This window comes from Panthera onca, chromosome D1 (genome assembly GCF_046562875.1).
Source record: "Panthera onca isolate mPanOnc1 chromosome D1, mPanOnc1 haplotype 2, whole genome shotgun sequence".
Classification (NCBI taxonomy): Eukaryota; Metazoa; Chordata; class Mammalia; order Carnivora; family Felidae; genus Panthera; species Panthera onca.
Window position 1 is genome coordinate 88,687,275 of NC_138348.1, and position 16,750 is coordinate 88,704,024.

Consider the following 16,750-nt stretch of genomic DNA (forward strand, 5'->3'; position numbering starts at 1 on the left):
CTTCGGCTCGGGTCATGATCTCACGGTTTGTGAGTTCAAGCCCCGTGTCGGGCTCTGTGCTGCCAGCTCAGAGCCTGGAGCCTGCTTCTGATTCTGTGTCTCCCTCTCTCTCTGGCCCTCCCCCACTCATGCTCTGTCTCTCTCTGCCTCAGAAATAAATAAACATTAAAAAAAAATTAAAAAAATATTGGAAAGCTTTATCATATCAAAGGAAGAAGTTATGATGCTGTAAGAATGGTAGAATTTATACCAAAAAGGTGCCAAAGACTATTTTGGCAAATTGTATCTGGAACTGTCCTGACTCGTGCCTTTTCTTTCTGATATCAGACAGACACATTTTATCTTTTGAAATGGTGCCCAAGTTCTCCTTGGCTTGAAGATGGCTGTCTTCTCCCCGTGTCTTCACATACATCTTCCCTCTGTGTGTGCCTGTGTCCTCTTATAAGGGCAACAGTTAGATTAGAGACCTCCCTGATGACCTCATTTTAACTTAATTATCTCTTTAAAGAGATAATCTTTAAATATAGTCACCTTCTGACATACTGGAGATCAGGACTTCAACACATAAATTGGGGGATGGGGAGCATAATTCAGCCCATTGTACCACATTTTATTTATTCATCACTTAATTGACATTTCCATATACTTTTGTAGATTTAATTACTAAATCACTACAAAAGACAAATCAGATGTATCAAAGAAGACACTCTGAAGGTTTAAACAACCTTATTAAGTATTGCTGCTTTGTATTTCTGGGACAGTTTTTCTTAATGAAAATCGTCCTCATATGGTTCTAGAAGTCTCAATGCTTTCTTGCTATTTCTCTCTTACTTTTTCTTTTTTTAAATAACAGCCTTATTGACATATAATTCATATACCATAACATTCACTCCTTTGAAGTATATAATTCAGTGATTGCTGGTATATTCACAGTTGTGCAACCATTACCACTATCTGATTTTAAAACATTTTCATCAACCCCAAAAGAAATCCCACACCCATTAGCAATCATTCTCCATTTCCTTTCAACCCCTCTGACTCTGGCAACCACTAATCTACTTTCTATCTCCATGAGTTTGCCTATTCTAGATATTTCATTTAAGTGGAATCATATATCTCTGCCTCTTTCACATAGCATGGTTTCAAGTTTCATCCATGTTGTAGCATGTAAAAGTCCTTCATTCCTTTTCATTGTTGAATAATATTGCATTGTACAGATATGTCACATTTTGTTTATCCATTCATCTGGTTTTTAAATCTTAATCTTTTAATTTTTTAAAAAGTTTTATGTTTTAAGTAGGCTCCATACCCAATGTGGGGCTCAAACTCATGACCCTGAGATCAAGAGTTGCATGCTCTACCAACTGAGCTAGCTAGGTGCCCAATCCTTTATATTTTTACTGAAGTATGGTTGACATATAATATCCATTCACGTGTTGATGGATATTTGGGTTGTTATGAATAATGATACTATGAATATTGGTGTACAAATTTTTGTGTGTACCTATGTTTTCATTTCTCTTGGGCATATACTAGGAGTGGAATTACTTGGTCATATGGTAACTCTATGTTTAACATTTTGAGGAACAACCAGACTCTTTTCCAAAGTGGCTGCACCATTTTCCCATCTCACCAGCAGTGTATGAAGGTTCCAATTTCTCCACATCCTTCCCAACACTTGTTATGTTCATCTTTTTAATTTTAATCATACTAATGAGTGTGAAGTATATCTCATTGTTTTGTTTTATTTTGCTTCCCTAATGATTAGTGATGTGAAGCATCTTTTCATGAGCTTATTGGGCATTTGTATATCTTCTTTGGAGAAATGCCTATTCAAATTCATTGCCCATTTAAAAAATTTTTAAATTGTTGAGTTGTAATATCTCTTTATATATTATAGATACAAGTCTTGTATCAGATATATGATTTGAAAATATTTTCTCTCTTTTTAGGGGTTGTCTTTTTACTTTCTCTATTGTGTCCTTTGGATCACAGAAACTTTTGATTTTGATTAAGTCAGTTTATATTTTTTTCTTTTGTGGTTTGTGCTTTGGTGTCATATCTAAGAAGCCATTGCTTAACTCAAGACCATGAAGATTCAATCCTATGTTTTATTCTAGGATTTTTACAGTTTTATCTCTTACATTTATGTCTATGATCCATTTAATTAACTTTTGTATGTGGTGTGAAGTAGATCCAACTTCATTTTTTGCATATCTAATTGTCCCAGCCATTTGTTGAAAAGATTTTTCTTTCTCCCATTGAGTTGTCTTAGTGCCTTTGTCTATCTTCTACTCTTGAAAATGGATTTCATCAATCTTCAAAGAAGGGCCTTGCCTACAATAAGATGAAACTGTGGCAAAGAATGAGTAATTCAACAATTATGACACATATATTAAATGTTTTAATAGAGTGTGCAGAGTGTTATGACAATGAAAGTAGGACTCTGACTCAGCCTGGGAGAAATAGGAGAAAGATTATAGAGGGAAGTGTCCCTAAAACTTCCTTGAAAAACAGGTAAACATAGGTAGTGTGCGTAAAGCTCCAGACAGAGCAAATAGTACATGCCTAGACTAAGAAGCAGGTGTAGCCAATCATCCATATGGTCAGAATCAAGCTAGATAATGTTTCTTACTCTCTTTACCCTACCATTCCCACTTTCTTTACCAAGAAAGACCTAATGTCATTCTCTTCCATGGCTGGAATGCATTAAACCTTTAAATTGTCTTAGGTTGGGAATGAACAGAACAGTATACTTAAAAGTCAAATCAACCAGACATTGTAGTCCTATGTGCCCAAGAATCTCTGGAAAGGATATAAACCAACTCACAAATGGGCCTGAGGAAGGTTAAGTTAGAAAGATGCAAGTCAAGTTTTATATTAGTTCAGGCGAATTCTATTTCCTTAATTTCCCTAAAGGAAACTGGATTCCTACATGTTCCTTTAAGGGGGAAATACAGTCATATAATAGAAAGAGCACAAACTATGGAGCGTCAATCTTTGCTGCTTTTACTGGTAAGGTCATGGACAACTTCCCTAACCTCTCGGTACCGTTTCAGTACCCTTTCTTCCAAAATGAGGACCTTAACACTACCTCAGAAGCATCTTGTGAGGATTAACTGAGAATGTCTAGCAGCTAACTATAGTAAGTGTTTAACAAATATTAGTTTCCTCTCTTCTCTGGTGTTCTCATACTTATTCCTACAATTAATGGGGGAGAAACCTGGCTTCTCTTTTAGGAGAAGTATAATTATTGAACTAAGACTGCTGTATCTTTTAGTACTAACTTCAAGTGGGGAGAGGGGAATTATGTTGAACCTTTACCTGACCCTGGAGAGGGTAGTGGGTTTTTTCATTTTTTAAAATGTTTATTTATTTTTGAAGGAGGGAGAGAGAGAGAGACAGAGCATGAGTGGGGGAGGGGCAGAGAGACAGAGATGGAGACACAGAATCTGAAGCAGGCTCCAGGCTCTGAGCTGTCAGCACAGAGCCCAATGTGGGGCTTGAACTCACGAGCTGGCCCAAAGTCAGATGCTTAATCGATTGAGCCACCCAGGTTCCCCTGAATACCTTTTTAATAGAAATGGGATATGTGTTTGGTCAGTAGGCAAATAGGTAATGGGGAGAACACAGAATATTATTTTGAATCTGTCTTTGCCAACAGAAACACTTAGATGGCTTCTGGCCTGAGTTTACTTTGGAATACAACCAACCCTGCCTGACTCAGCTTTCTGTTACTCTGCAAATAACAAGCCTAATACCTCCCGCCTTCTTCTATGAGCTGCTTCGTAGTAAAATGCAGAGGAAGCACAAGGTACAGAGTTGAAAGTTCTCTGTGGCCCATGGCTGATGTGACTATGGTTTAGTCCTGAACTTCAGGCAGAGTATCTCTGCTCTATAGTAGCCTGGGAGCCCTTAAATAACTCTGGAGTCTGTCACTTTTTAAAAAATTTTATAGCTACTACTGTCATTGTTATTTCCTCTGTAAGTTGGTAGGTAGGTCTTTGGTCAGAAGGCTCAAGACCAGGATAAGAATTTGAGCCTTGTTCTGGCATGAGTTCATGATGCCGTGGAACAAAATTCCATGAATAAGAGCTCAGTTACCTCCCAAGTGAGTTTAGATTTCTAAGCAAAAGATGGTTTAATTCCTGCTTCCATTTTTTTTTTTTAATGGGATCCCATTAAATATGCTGGGTGCTGAGGAAACAATAAAATGAATAAGAAATGACCCTTCTTAAAATTTGTATGGAACCACAAAAGACCCTGAATGGTCTAAGCAATCTTGAAAAAGCAAAGCAAAGCTGGAGGTATCACAATTCCAGACTTCAAGTTGTATTATAAAGCTGTACTAATCAACAGTATGGTATTGGAATAAAAATAGACACATTGGTCAATGGAACAGAATGGAAAGTCCAAAGACAAATCCACAATTATATGCTCAATTAATCTTTGACAAACCAGGAAAGAATATCCACGGGGAAAAGACAGTCTCTTCAACAAATGGTGCTGGGAAAACTGGACAGCAAAGTGCAAAAGAATGAAACTGGATCACTTTCTTACACCACACACAAAAATAAATTCAAAATGAATTAAAGACCTCAAGGTGAGACCTGAAACCATAAAAATCCTAGAAGAGAGCACAGGCAGTTATTTCTCTGACATCGGTTGTGGCAACTATTTTTTCTAGTTAGGTACCTTAAGGCAGGGGAAATGAAAGCAAAGATAAACTATTGGGATTACATCAAAATAAAAAGTGTTTGCACAGCAAAGAAACACAACTAAATCACACAACTAAAGGCAACGAAAAGGCAACCTATGTAATGGGAGAGGATACTTGCAAATGACATATCCATAAAGGATTAGTATCCAAAATATATAAAGAACTTATAAAACTCAACACTCAAGAACCAAATAATGTGATTAAGAATGGGCAGAAGATATGAGCAGACATTTCTTCAAAGAAGACATACAGATGGTCAACAGACACATGAAAAGATACTCATCATCACATATCATCAGGGAAATGCAAATCAAGACCACAATGAGATATCACCTCACACCTGTCAGAATGGCTAAAATCAGCAACACAAGAAAAAATGGATGATGGCAAGGAGGTGGAGAAAAAGGAACCCTTGTGCACTGTTGGTGGGAATACAAACTGGTGCAGCCGCTCTAGAAAACAGTGTGGAGGTTCCTCAAAGAGTTAAAAGTAGAACTACTGTATGATCCAGCAGTCACACTACTGGGTGTTTACCCAAAGAATACAAAAATTCTAATTCAGAGATACATGCACCCCTATGTTTATAGCAGCATTAAATAAATACAATAGTCAAACTATGGAAGCAGCCCTTAGCACTCAGCGTGGAGCCTGACATGGGACTGGATCCCATGACTCTGGGATCATGACCTGAGCTGAAATCAAGAGGCGACACTCACCCGACTGAGACACCCAGGTGCCCTTTAATCTGTGCTTTTGATTGGATCCTCACCTGTGTCCTCTGAGTTCTAGCACTCATGAACTTCTCTCACCCTTTGTTGCCTTCTTCCTGTCAACTATAATCAGGCCCAAGAATTTTTCACACAAAATAATAAGAGAAAAAGGAAAAAGAAACAAAAAAATCTGTTTGGACCTGGGTCCCTGAAGAACCACTGTGTATCTCTCTTCCTATTTACCATTCCAAACATAAAAGTAATATAGCTAATGTATATAAAAGTTACAAAGAATAACAGCTGTGTGGCATGACTCAGCTTAACAGAACATTACTAACATCTTTGGAGCTTCCTATTGACACATCCTTGATAGCTTCCCTGACTTCCCTCTTGAGAAGTAGCATCATTTTGAATTGTGTGTTTAGCAATCACTCACTTTTGTCTTGCTCTATATTACATACATTTAGTACATACATGATCTCCAAACAACATATAGTTTTGCAAATTTTCAAACTTTATACATATGTTCTCAAAATAGGTGGATCTTTTTCTCACCATCTCACCTAGTCCAGAGCCAAAATGCCTTTGATAATAGGTTTATTTATAGACAATTACAGTTTCTAATATTAAAATTATTTGGAAAGTCATTAATTATTGAATTAAATTACCACTTAAATGAAATTGTCTTTGGATAGAAAGGGATTTTGATGGTTTGTGTACTGCAATCAAACATTGTCAAAATCAGTTAAATTTCATGAAAAAACCTGGAAATACAATTGCTGTCTCCATTTAGTTCTGCTCCTTCACCACCATGACACTAAAATTATATTCACAGGTGTCACCAAATCTCTTCATATTGCTTCATCAGTGGAAATCTTTAAAATATTATCTGAGTAGACCTCTCTTCTGTTCCTGTGCTACTCTGTAGTTGACACCATCCTTTAGTCACTCATTTTTGGAATTATCTACTGCTCTTGGCTTTCAAGATACTATTCTCTCCTGGCTCCCTTCATCTGCTATAATCTTCTTTTTCTCCCTTAAATGGTCCTCTTCTTTTTCCTGTCTCTTAAACACGAGCAGACTTTGGTCCACTGTTCTATATAGCTTCTTCTGGCAAGAACTCATACATACCCATAGTTCCATTACCACCTGCACGCTGATGACTCTTTTCTCTAGCCTTGACCTTTGCCCTTAGTTTCAAACTCATATATCTAACAACTTGCTGAACCAATAGACACACGAAAACATGTAGATTCTTCTTAGACACCTCAAAGTCAACATGTCCTAAAACTGAATTCATCATCTTCTTTCCCCACCAGATTGGTAATGGCTTAACATCCAGTTACTTCTAAATCCAGATTCCTAGGACTCATCTGAGACTCCCTTTTATCCCTCTCTCTGCCCTGCAGTGTCCCAATTCCCCAAGAGACTAAAATATTCTGCTTATTTTGGCTACCCAAATTTTCTGATGTTCTCTTTCCTTTCTAGTCCTACGATAGTTATCTCATTTAGGCTCTCATTGTCTTTTGCCTGGACCACTGCAGTGCCTCTAATCCTGCCATCCATAAATCCTTCTTCCACTCTGCTACCAGAGTCATCTGCCTAAGATGTAAATGTGACTACGCCACTATAGAATCTAAAATATTTCACTGACTAACCACCACCCAGATGTAGTCCATGCCCCTTTGCATTGCATATACCCAGAATGTGGCTCTTGGCCTGTCTCTCAAGCCTCATCTCCCATCTGTCCCCACCACAAACCTTACAGTGCTCATGCTATTCCCTCCACCTTGTGTGTCTTTTCTATTTTTTCTTCGCATGGCTTCCCTTTTCTCAGTTTTCAATAGGTGTGCCATATCTCCTCTAGAAAGCCTTCTGTGAACTTCCAGGCTAGGCTATGGCCCCACCTCTGTTCTAGCATAGTACATTACGCATATCTTGATTTTTATCACTTAGCCTGTTATATTAAAATTACACATTTACATGTCTTACTCACTAGACCATAGGCCCCTCAAGAGCAGAGATCTTATCTACTTCGTGTTAAAGTTCCCATAAATTTTCCCATAAAGTTCCCATAAAGCTTGCCATATAATAACAGGTCTTGATCTGAACTGAACTAAATCAACCTAGCCATAATCCTGAATCATGAGGACACTAACTCCTGAATCCAGTCATTTCTAAGGGTGCTGCTCTCATTACTTTTTCATATAATTTTTAGAGCAAGATGAGTCCTTGAGAGATCATCTAGTCCTTAAGAGATCATGCCTCTCAGACTGGTGTACAGGTAAGCCCCAACAGTCAAAATATCTGAAATCACATGACCAACATGGTTACCATCGTAAAGTTATCAATTTCACCTTAAGATTTTGGGGAAAATGATTTTCATGTTAAAACAGAGATGTGGGGTACCTGAGTGGCTCAGTCTGTTAAGCATCCAGCTCTTGATTTCAGCTCAAGAGCATAATCTCAAGGTTGTGAGATCAAACCCCACATGGGGCTCTGTGCTGACAGCATGGAGCCTGCTTGGGATTCTCTCTCTCCCTCTCTCTCTCTGTCCCTCCCCTGCTCATGCTCTCTTTCCAAAAACCACCACCAGCAGCAGCAGCAGCAGCAACAACAACTAAAAAGATGTATTTGAAGGTAGCATAAATTTTTTTAGCACTAAGGGAGACTATAGCTTATGCCATGCTGTTTTCAGCCAAGCCTCCATACCATGAGAATACAAGTTCTATGGTGAGTGGTAGCATTTGAGAAACACTAATCTACAAGATCATTTGATCTTGTAGTTTAGTTCTTGTTCTCTATAAAAATAAACAATCCCAGTGAGAAAAAAGCCTAGAAATTATCTCAAAAACAGCCAGAAGAGAGAGATTTTTCGTCCTGGGTCTAGGTTAGTTTAAACAGGTGTCCACCTGATAGGCAGGATAGGTCTTCTGAAATTAGTACATCAGTGTGCTTTGTGCAAAATATACCAGAAGACAAATGAAGGTAGGGGAGAAGAGACAGAAAAAAAATGTTAGAACGGAACAAAGAGAAAGTCTGGGTCAAAGTGGGGGCCAGATCAAAGAGAGTGGAAGGAAGCAAAGGACAGTACAAGAATGGCATGGAACAAGAGAGAAAAAAACATCCAAATAGAACTGTGATTAAAAATGGTGCCAGATGTAGGGTGTTTGGTGATAACCCAAGAAATTATTACATCTTCAGTAAGATGATACAGGGAGTTGTCACTCCTGGAAATTCTACCTGAAGTCCTGGTAGAAGATCTTCCCAGTCTTTTTTCCAACAGCTGTTCCACACATCAAATTTGAGAAGGAGGTACCATCTTCCAGAAAAAAAAATGGCATAAAAAGATGCAAAGGAAACAGAGGAAACATCAAGGGGACAAGTAGGAAGGGTTAATTTAAAATGGGTAATGGAGTCGATTTATCTAGGGCCTCTTATGTATCAAGCATGGTTCTAAGTGATGGCGAAACAGAGATAACAGGGCTGGGCCCCAGTCTTCAAGGGCTTTGCCGTCTTCTTTAAAGGTGCCTGAGAGGGAAGAGCCAACAGTACAAAATCTGGTATCTAATGCCTAGGCTTTCTGATGAAGATGTCTTTGAAAGCTAAGTCAGGAATCATTCCTGTGACACATATTATCTGGTGCCTTTTTGTGATCTAAAACTTTCCCAGCAAAGAAAAAGTGCTGACCCTGCCCTAAGTTTTGGGTATCACATGTCAGGCTAAGCAAAGAAAGAAAACAGTATGGATTTGCAGAGTGACCTTCAAGGGCAGAAATTCTCTCCCAAATTCTGTAACTAAGACATTCTTTGGAGGTATTAGGAAAATATTTTCTCAATATAACCTCTTAAAGAGAAATAAGAAGCTAACTATAATTTTCCATCTTAATTAAATATTCTTCTAAGTGTCATTATTAAGATTAAGATAAATATTGGCATGATATGGAGCTTCTCCAAAGGCCCTAACTTATTCTGGATTAAGTATTTCTCCGCCGATGGGTAATAAATGTTTCGCAAATGGTTATTCCAAAACAATTTGTTGTACTTGTGCTTACAAGACTTTTATTACACTAAAATCTCAGACCTTTTTATTTTTACTTATTTATTTTTTAAGTAAGCTCTATGCCCAGTGTGGGGCTTGAACTCACAACCTCAAGATCAAGAGTCACATGCTTTACCAACCGAGCCAGTCAGGTGCCCCAGAGCTTCTTGCTTTTTAATAGAAAAGAACTCACTCTCCGTGGAAGCCTGCTGATTGTCTCCCTGCTGCTGACAAAAGACACACAGAGGAACACAGGGGTACACAGAGGCAGCCACTTCAAAAGGGGGGTGGGGAGAGTCAAGAACTAAATTCTGAATGTTTGAATCCTAAACTACCACTTACCCACTCAAAACAAGAACCTTTCCTATTAAATGGATTACATAATAAATAAATCAAACTTACTAATGGTCTTTTCTCAAACAGGAATAAATGGCTAGAGATGGGGTCTTCCTGATGAGAAACTGATTAGACTAGAAAGCTGCTAGAGACACAATGATGAACCATCAAAAAAGCCTGCTCTGGATAATCGCCCTACAATGAAGCTCACAATCTGCAAGGCACACTCACAGACTATACATTTTGGCATTTTTGGTACACCATTCTTAAACACGGGCAGTTGAATAAAGCTTCTGCCATAAAAGGCAGAACAGAAACAACAGAAAAAAAAGGGGCCTTTGAAAATATACAGACACCATTTGGGATACTCTCAAAATTAGAAAAAAATCAGAGCTAATATTCTCAGGGAAATAGGAAAAGATACTGCATCCATAAAATAGGAGCAGGATGCTATAAAAATTTCTTGAAAGCCGCCTCACCCCACCCAAATAAAAGTCCTTGGGAATTAGAAATATGGTGATAGAAATGTAAAAATTTAATATAAGAGCGGGAATATTTATTAGAACTAAAAGATTAGAGATTTTTTTTTTAAATAGAAAAGATAAGAAACCAAGAGGGAAGATTCAAGAGATCCAGCATCTAAGTAATTTAACGTAAGTTGCAGAAAGAACAGAGGAAATTATGCGACAGAAGAAAACTGAAGAATATGATTTTTAGATTGAAGAGTCCTTTAAAGTATCCAAAACAATGACTGGGGGGAAAAAACCCAAACCAGTATGAACTAACAACATTGTGAAATATCAGAACATGAGGACTAAACAAAAGAAAACCCTACAAACTTCCAGACAGAAAAAAAAATGCATGGGATCAGAAATCATAATGGCATCAGCTTCTCAACTGAGCGATAAGAAGGGAGAAGAAAACGGAGCAATGCCTTCAACATTCTGAGGGCAAATTAATTCCAACTGATAACCTATATCCAGCCAAACCATCAATCAAATATGACGGAAGAAAAATGACATCATAAATGTACAAAGACTCAAAAAGCCAGGTCCTGGGGGGCCTGAATCTTCTATAATTTGGGGAGCCCTCTTTAAGAAAAAAATAATAAAATTACCAAAACAAAATTGGGTGTGAACATGAATATTTATTTAGATTGAGAAGAGAAATCACAACAAATGGGAACCTTGGAGATTCATGGCTCTTTCTTCTAAAATCTTTTCAGAAAATGTGCCCCAAATGCTTCATGATGGCGACCTGGCTTTTCCTCTCCACTTGTCAACTTTCAACAGTTTGCAGCCCTCACAGAGGCCCTGTGAACTTCAGCAGCTCCTGGATAAATTTGCCTCTGTCTCTACGTGGCTTTTCTCAGGAAGCCATGCTCCAGCAAGACCAAGGAGTGAGAGGGCACAGAATCCAAGAAACAGGAATCCGGTACAATTGACAAGGTGGCAGCAAAGGAAGCTCCCAGTGCAACAAGTAGCTCAGAATAACCAGTCTCAGAGAATATGGGGCTGGGCAGGGATGCTTCCAAGAAAAGCATATCAAACTGACTACTTACTTGATGCTTAACTCTCTACTGAGAGGAATTTTACCATCCTGTCAAAGTTTGAGTCAGAATTGTAATGAGTACTCAAAAAACCTAAGCAACTGAAGAAGAGGTAGCCATTACTAACTCCAGGTATAGAGAAAGGTTGTACAAGAAAGGAAGTGTAGAAATCATGGTGTATCGCATAGCTGGAAAAAGTCATAATAATGTAAACACTAAACATTGCTATATCAAAAAAAAAATAGGCTATAACTATATTAGGACCTTGCAAGAAAGGGAAACAAATATGAAAAAGAATAATGAGGGTATAAGAGAGCTACATCCTTATCCTCCCTGGTAGGATGTCAATAGATACTATCCAGAACTGGGAAAAGAATGAGAAATAGCCAGTATTAGCATGTTACTTGGGAATATGGTGGTAAGTATGAGAAAAACATAAATGAGAGACTGAAAGTCATTGCCTCTAGGGAGGTAGCTGTGTAGACTCAGTAAAAGCCTTGTAGAACTTGTGACTTTTAAGACTCTCCATTTATTTATGTTGACCAAAATCTAGAAACAGCCTCAAGAGGGATGAGACAGAAAGCCTTTGGAAATAAAATGAAGGTGCCTCTGATAAACTAGCCCCAATTCAATGTTTTTCAAATTATGATCCTGTGACCACCTGTGTTCAAATTATCTGGAGTGTCAGCTTATCATTCAGATTTATAGACTCATTCCAGACCGAAATAATCAGCATTTCTTGGGGGTGGACCTCAGAATCTATAATTTTAAAAAGTTCCCCTACACCCACTGCATTATCTATTGCTTTTTTAATAAACCAAAAAACAACAGGTAAAAATAAAATAAAAATAAAATAAAAATAAAAATAACAACAACCCATATAGAAACAAAGAGTCAATGACTCATAAAACATATTATGGCAGATGCTGCTAGTTGCTTACCCTATATCTATTTTCCCCTTCTTCCTTAACAGACTCCCTATTTTGTTATATTGGCAACATGGCTGGCTAAAACACTAGATTTGCTCAGGTTTTCCTATAATTAGGAGTGGTTATGTGACAGAGTTCTTATATGAATGAGGTATAAGCAGTCTATTGGGTGGAACTTTCAAGAGTGATATTATTATAAAAACAAGGACAGATTCAGCTGGCACATGCCTTCTGCCCTTCTTTCTGGTAAGCCCTCTCTGATACGAAGAGGTGCCTGTCTCTCAGTGAGGACAAAAGGTGCATGCTAAGGATGGTGGTGCAGGAAGACAGAGGAATCTGGCCCAATCCTCAACTTCTCACCCCCAGACATCCAGCTATTTGAGAAAAACAAACTCCTCACTTACTAAGTTATTGTAGTAGGGTTTTCCATTACTTGTAGCTGAATGAAGTCCTAATGACATCTCATCCTTGTTCAAACGTTTGTTTGGTAAGTACTGAACGCATTTTATTGAGTGCCCACTACGGGCACTGTGCTCAGAAAAACACAATGGGCCAGACCAAAAGGCTTTTTCTCTCACGGACTGTGGAATCCAGTTAGAGTAGGAGAATCTACGGATATTTGAGTCCAGGATTCAGGGAGGCTATAGTTTGCTGTCACAGACCCAAAACTGAACCACTTGACTTATGTATCTAGGAAATCCTCGAGGGACCACATGCTGGAAACAGCAGTAGTCTGAACACTGGGAAGCCTAGGTTTTAGCTGCAGTTCTTCAGCCAAGTAGGTTTGGGTACTTGCTTAATTTTTCCTGAATCCCCTTTTGTTCTCGGAAGAAACAAAAAGATTGGGCATGATAAATATTTCAGGCTATCCGCAGCTCTAAAATATTTTTGCAGTTACGATGAACAAAGATGGGCATGAAAGATACCAAACAAGAATGTTCCTAAATTTAGATTCTAAGAGTTCGTAGTCAGAGAGTATGGTAAGTAAATGTTCAGGAAAAACAAATCACAGACAACTCCTCACCCCCAAATTACACAAGCAAACAAAAGAGCTCCCCTGTAGGGAGCTGAGGTATTATGGAAGAAGTTCTGGCTTAAGGTTGGCTTTGCCACTTAACAGCTGGATAACCTCAGGCCAGATACTCAGTATTTCTGTTTCAGTTTCCTCAATTATGAAATAAGCTATTACTATTTCCTCACAGTGCTGCTTATGGAAATCGCCTTGTACTCTAAAGCTGCCGTGGTATCAATAATGGTTTATGATATCTAAATTCCACAGGGAAATACATGAGTGTACTTTGGTATCTTCAGCTTAAATTCTTCATCACAGAAGGCTGATAGAGCTTTTGAGTTTCAGGGAGCCTGGGTGGCTCAGTTGGTTGAGCGTCTGACTCTTGACAGCGAGGAGCGTGCCTGGAATTCTCTTTCTCTTCCTCTCTCTCTGCCCCTCCCCTGCTCCTGCTCTCTCTCTCAAAATAAATAAATAAACTAAAAAAAAAAAAAAGATCTTTTGAGTTTCTTTGTCCCTTCAGTAGTGCACCTTGTGACCCATTTTATTTTCACACAGAGAACAGACAAGAGAAACAAAAACAGCTCAAATTCAAATAATCTCTGTTTATTTCTAGCCCCCAGTAAAGGTTTGGGGGAGAAGACTGTTTAATTAAAAGGGAAGCTGAGTCCAAATGACATGTGGGGATTCCAGTACTTGTAGCCTCTAATTGTTCCTATTGGATATTGCATAGTATTGTACGTGATCTAGTTTTTGTTTCATGACCTGTCCATAGAAACAAATACAGATTTGAAATCTGTCTCATACATGCCCATTAGTTGATGACAGAGTGGTGACTTCTATTCTCTTACCGACAATTATAAAAAGTTTTGCAATAACAGGAAATTTGGCTATGGAATAGGCTCTACATGTGGTAAAACTGCCCTTACCCACTTTCAACAAACAAATGCATTTGAGGGAAAGAGATAATCCTTTAATTATAACCAACATAAGCAATTTCTGTACTTTGACCATTTAAACATGGCAGCCGATGTTAACTTGAAGGTGGTAAGGAGACAAGAGAGAAGTCTTTCTTTCTCTTTACTCCTTTTCTCCCCCAGCCCTTGCCAAATCCTATCTCAAAGTTCCATTTGCTAAGATTAGGCAAGAGACACACCAAGGACATACTGGGGAACATTCCAAACAGAATCACTGGTGTCAACGCGAGCTTTGATAGTCTCACTTGGGCCATCACAACCAATTCCAGAACCCACAGAATACATGAAATAAGTACGTGGTGATACTGTGCCTCCCATGGAACAACTGAGAATATATCAAAGTCCTTTAAAAGGAAAGTGAATGCTTGGCTTTCCTAATACCAGAACCATTAGTGCACAGCCAGAAATAATGCCTCCCTTCTGCTTATGTCAGGCACTCTCCCTTGGAAAATCAGAGAACCATATTCAATAAAGCTTTCGTATCAATTGCATGGCTTTCTCAGAAACTCTAGGAACAGAGGGTAACTACATCCTTATTGAGCCCATGAACTCTCAGTCCATGAAGAACTATGTTAGACTCTCAGAGTGTATGAGGAGTCTCCCCTGCGTGGTTTAACATGGACAAACCCCAGATTGTATTGAACAGGTTGCACATCTGGCCAAAGAGTACATGTTTCTTAGGAATGATAAGCCGTACTACCTATTAAAGTGAATGTAAAGACACGTAAAATTCTTATGCCACTTTATGAGCCAAACAGGGTGGTGAGTAGGGCAATGAGGCAAATGGTCAGGGATGGGGAGGAACATGGCACTCACTGAGGGAAATGGCGGAAGACGTGAAGGAAATGGTCACTTCTGTGACTCTTAGAAGAGGTAGCTGGCTAAAACTTTGAAAGGCTGAAATGCAAATCTTTCTTATATCTAGGGCTAGATTACGTTTCCAGAGGTTATCCTTCTGCACCCAGGCAGGGTCCCCTAAAACTATTTTTACGTCCAGTGTAAACCTCCCCAACCCCTGCTAATCTTACCTCTTTGCGCCTGACATCCGTTTCTACCCACTGAAGTATTAGTGGGAGCTAAATCATGACCCAGGAAACTTTATCAGTCAATCGCCTCTTATTAAATTCTAGGCTTCCTGGTTTAAGGAAGTATCTGGTTGGCGGTGTTTGTGGAGTGGCGCTAAAAGGACAGACAGTAGGAGGTAAGTGCCCACGGCGGTGTGGAGCTGGAGAGGAGCGGTCATGGGCCGGGTGTCCCCCGGATCCTCGGGTCCTCGACGGTGGGGTGGGGGGGAGAGGGGCGTTGGTGGAATGGAGGGCAGGGGCTTCGCCCTCCGAAGCTCCGCTCGCCTGGCCACACGGTCGACCTGACTGGCTGGGGACGCAGCAGTTTTCATCCTAGGGCCGCCGGCGACCCGACCCAGGTGCGCACGGCTCCCGGGCAGTCCAGCTCCTCCCCCTGCCCTGCCGGAGCCCGCTCCCCCCGCCGAATCCCCTCCCGTTCCGAGCGCCCCCCTGCCCTGTCCGAGCCCCCTCCCCATCGGAGGCCCCCTCCCCTGGCCCTGCGTCCGCGGAGTCCGAGCCCCCGGCCCGTGGCGGCGTCTCACCTGCGCGGAGCGCCTCCGTCCTGCGCCGACTTCGGCCGCCACCCAGCAGGTGCGAGCGCCCGGCCCGGCCCGGCCCGGCCCAGCAGCGCGACTGCCTGACCTCCCCACCGCAGACTGACCGCCTCCCCCCGCCGGTGCCGAACGTGCTGAGCCTCCCCGCTCTAAGGCCGAACTTCCCTCCACGCCCCCCGACACTCCCGCCGGGGCCCAAGACACGCCCTAAGGTGTGCTCCAACAGGGGCGGGGTCCTGGGCACCCGGGGCGAACTGCGACTAACCGTGACCTCCTATGATGCAGAGCAATTACAGAAACCTGGGAGGCGGCGAGGACTGTGGCGAAGAGGCTGTCGCAAGGAAGACTGTTTACCGAGCGACGCAATCAGTGAACACACCGACGAACTAGTCACCGATCTCCCTCCAGCAAAGGCAGGCACTTGTGTCCTATCCTGGACGAGAGTCCAGTTCTCTGGTTTAAGCTTGGGGTCACATGAGTTCATTCATTCATCCGACAGATCTGCCGCCTGTTACACCCGCGCAGTTCTAGGTGCTAGAGAAAGAGCTGCGAAGGAGACAAAGCCCTTGCTGGAAGGGGCTCCCTTCCTGCTAAGAAATGCACGCCTTTCTTGCAGTAGCCTGTGATCTCGGTGCCCTCATCTGTAAGGTAAGGGGTTGGCCTCCTAGTTTCCTACCCTAGCTCATAATCCCCTGTGGAAGTGAAAATCTTCCCCCGTAGCAAGATCTACGGCTCCGTCTCAGACCTACTGATCAGAATCTCCGGAGGAGGTCGTCAGAGGGACCGGTTAAGAGTTACTTAGGTGACCAGAGGAAGTCAGGGCTGAGAATGGCCCCTCTGGATCTCTAAGATGCCTTCCAG

The 16,750-nt window shown here is 40.7% G+C and overlaps 1 protein-coding gene across 1 annotated transcript in view; it reads right to left on the minus strand.

Annotated features, from left to right (window-relative positions):
* The window catches only part of TMEM45B (transmembrane protein 45B), a 38,275-nt gene extending 22,215 nt beyond the window's left edge, over positions 1-16,060 (minus strand). The window contains exon 1 of the mRNA XM_060605237.3: positions 15,878-16,060. The gene's annotated coding sequence lies outside the window, so the exon portion shown is untranslated. The remainder of the gene's footprint in view (positions 1-15,877) is intronic.
* Between the last annotated feature and the right edge of the window lie 690 nt (positions 16,061-16,750).